We start from the raw sequence: 4,075 nt of genomic DNA, 5'->3' as shown, positions 1-4,075 counted from the left end.
TATCGCTTTCTAGATCTTCCGAAGGGTCTCTTGTAGTCTGGAGTCCATTTGTAATGCTTCAAGGGTGAACTTTATTCTCATCCATACGTATGACATGACTGTAACATCTTAACTAGATTCAACCCAGATAAACCAAACCAAACTAGACTAAACCAGATCAAATTAGACCAAGGCCTAACTTGACCTAACCAGACCTGATCTGACCTAACCTGACCTAACATAATCCAAGAACTTTACATAATCGAGACATTTACACATTCTTAAATTAATTGTTATTTCTGACAAATATAGGGAATTTATACAATTACAGTTATCGTGAAGCTGAATGGGTGTAATAATGTGCTACCATCTTTGAGAACTCCAAACCAACAGCATGTCCAGAGTCTTCGTTTTCGGTCAACGATGGAACGATATGTTGTCAGAGTTGCAGAAGAATATAGAATAAAATCGAGGACAGCATTGTAATGGCAGCCATATATTTGAGCAAATAGGCATGATACCGCATTTTCTCATTTATTTTTGGGCCATGAACAGCACATTATAATAAATACAGTACAAGTCATATATAAAGAAGAATATGAACAGATATTTTATCCTTACATTTATCTTTAGATTTTGAATATTCACCTTTCCTTGAGGAGGTTCTGCATATAAGCTTTTATTACTCACAGTATTCTGTACAGCAATGTTTCAAGAGCAAGGATGAAAAAAGGTGTAGAAAGGAAATAGAGTAAACTGAACTAAATAAATAAAATATAATAAGATTATTTTAAACAATTTGGAATAAAATTAGATGAAATAAGATAAAACAGGACAGTATAGAAAATCCATAATATATATATATATATATATATATATATACATACATACATATATACATACATACATTTATGTATATATATATATATATATATACATATATGTATATATATATACATATATATATATATATATATATATGTATATATGTATGTATGTCTGTATGTATGTATGTATGTATGTATGTATGTATGTATGTATGTATGTATGTATGTATTTTTTCTCTCGCTCCAAGATCCCTGAGAGACCTTTTCATGGAAAATGTGTGTTTGAATCTGTAGGCTTTGGGTTCGTGCACAACGCTAAAGAATAGCCAGAAATCATAAATACAAATACGGTTAAAATGAAAATGTTTTATAATCATAACCTGCTATAAATATAAAGCCATGCAGGGGCATTGTGTCGTAACAGAGAAAATACGCTAAGATTATGTGGAAGGGTATGTTGAGTAAAAAAAATCCATAAGGTGGAATCTTTGTTTGATAATTGTTTTTTAATTGTGTACATGTCCGCGCTGGGTTACCTAACAACAAATATAAGTGTTGATAATGCTGTAATTTGTTTTTACAGGTTTTGCAAGAGCTTGGAAACACACAAAATAATAAAACACAAAAATATACAATATATCACTTTCATATAGCGTTTCTGTTGTATGATTGAAAATCTGCAAAAGGTAAAATGTTTTTAAAAGCTTATTTTTATTTCTCAATAAGTTACATGCATCTCTTCCATTGTGGGATTTGTAACATTGGACTTGTTACAGTGGCTGATTTGTTCTACCTACATAGGTGAGTGGAGCTGTCACGCGTATGATTGTATGTAGGTTTCAGAGGAACACATATCACATTTAAAGGGAAGTTCCAGCTTAGCGTCGCGTGACTTCAAAGGATCCATTCACCGCGGCAGCTCTCACCATAGTTCGGAGATCACGGGCTATGTGTGTGAACTTGACACATGACGTTTCTAGATACAACATTAGCGCTTTGGATAAGTTCCTATAATGCCGTGGTGCACTTTAGATGTTTGATTTTGGTAAATGCAATTTTGATTTACCCAAGTGAAAAATATATATATTTCGTTTGTCTAATCAGAATAATCATTTCCACTTTGCAAATCCTGTTTAGGCTGGAATCGGACGGTTCTAACTATTCGAAGGGGTGGGGATGGTGTCGATCGTTGTAAGAATTGTAAAGTTTCCTCGATTTATTAGGAAATATATAAATCAATTGTCATCTATCAGGTTCCTGGATCCTCCCATCAGCTCAAAATAAACGTCTGAGGTTAGTTACAATAGATCTGGTAAAATATGCCCGGGAAGTAACGGAGTTTGGCGAAATGAGGTCCTGGACCTCCGGGGTAAGGAGGGGCCAATTAGATGTTCGTGTCGACCGTGGATCTATTTTGTACGAAACACGATCGAAAAAGATCTGATACTTGGCACATATTAATGGCACAGATATATATTAATCATCGTAGCACAATAGATAGGATACGGATGTGTTTATTATGTATTATCAACCTGAAAGATATGTCAACACCAAATGCACATCTAAAGGCGGGAGCGCTCGCTGATGGGTCAGCTATTAGCCCCTTTGTTAACGAAAGGAGCGTCATGGGAATGAATAGAGTGACCTAGTCGTACCCTGAATAAAAGGAAAAATGGGACATTACGGTACGGAAGAAGTTAATTGAGAACCCTTCAGTACCTCAGGGTCGGGGTTTAGGGATGGCGTAATTGTGAATAGAATAGCCTGGCCGTCGCAGGGGAAAATGCCACGCAGCGCAGGAGTTGAAGGTTAATGCAGAAATCTAATGAGATCGGATGACCTGGAAATGAGGCGATGCATTAGTGCGTTGCGCAGTCGCTCGTGTTCAACGGCCAGCCCTAGAAGCATTGTTGCAGTCTGTCTAATAATGGATGGAGACATTAGAGTTGCATTGCAGGATTGAAGTTCTACATCGGCGTGCAATATATCCATTTACAGAAGCAAGAGGACTCGTCGGGTCACTTCATAAACTATGAACGAGTCTTGCAATGTTGACAGATGGTAATTAAATAGTCTCTATTGGAGGGAGCGAGTTTTTTTCTTTTTACATAAAAAACCCGGTGGAGGAATGCAGTTATAGAGTCGTGGGTACAAAACCGGTTAGGAAAGAGCAGAGGTTCAACGAAGCAATCACGTCATGTCTTGGTATGTTTCTGCATGACTGTGTGCCTCTGTGCGTCTCTGTGGTGACGGTGCAAAGTTGCTGCTGCTGTCACTGCCTCTGCCTTTCTGGTGACTTTAGAGGGAATAGAACCATTTGATGTTGGAGGTGTTTTGCAACTGAGCGTGGGGCAAACGGAATGTGGCGCAACGCCGACCTTTGTAGGAAACACCTGCGAGAGCGATATTGCCCAGGCAGCTTCGTGTAATGCGACAGACATGGTGCAGTCCCTAGGTTTCCTTGTACAGCACACGAGAATTGCATAACATCTTCTCTGCCACTACAACCACCACCAACGACAACGATGACGAAGAAAACGACAACGACGACAATTACGAAAATGACGACGACGACGACAACTACGAAAACGACGACGACGACGACAACTACGAAAACGACGACGACGACGACAACTACGAAAACGACGACGACGACGACAACGACGAAAACACACGACAACGACGAAGACGACGACGAAAATGATGACAACGAGGACGAAAACGATGCATACGACGAAAACGATGTCGACAGAAACGACAACCAACAACCATATCTGCATTCACATCCACATCCACAACCACATCCACATCCACACTCACGTCCAAACTTTATACACAGAAACAAAAGTAGAGAGAAAGCAAATCCGTTGCATATACCCATTGCTTAGGTCTTCCTGAACGCAATATCTACCATATACGATGCTTTGAAAACATTCAAGCTCGGCTTTCATAAGCACCCCACTGTATCCTGGGGCCGTGTAGTGGTGTTTACATTCATTCTGTCGGACTCCAGGAAATGAAACATGTTTCTAGCTTGCTTTTTTTTGTAGCAAAACTTTATTTTGATTCTTGGGTTCTAGATCATATGTATGGGAATTAAATGGATTATAAAATGGGTTTTCGCATTAGTACAGTTTATACAGGTAAGATTTATATCACAAAAATACCATTCTCTTAGGTTTTATGGTTTTGAAATGAATATCGAAATAAGAGAAAGAACAGTACGTTTGTATACGAGTACAACAAAATCATTTGTTGCTTTTAATTCA

Source organism: Oratosquilla oratoria, chromosome 20 (genome assembly GCF_046742065.1).
Source record: "Oratosquilla oratoria isolate Oo_2021 chromosome 20, ASM4674206v1, whole genome shotgun sequence".
In the NCBI taxonomy this organism is placed as follows: domain Eukaryota; kingdom Metazoa; phylum Arthropoda; class Malacostraca; order Stomatopoda; family Squillidae; genus Oratosquilla; species Oratosquilla oratoria.
The sequence above is the reverse complement of the archived record's forward strand: the minus strand, read 5'-3'. Positions refer to the sequence as shown.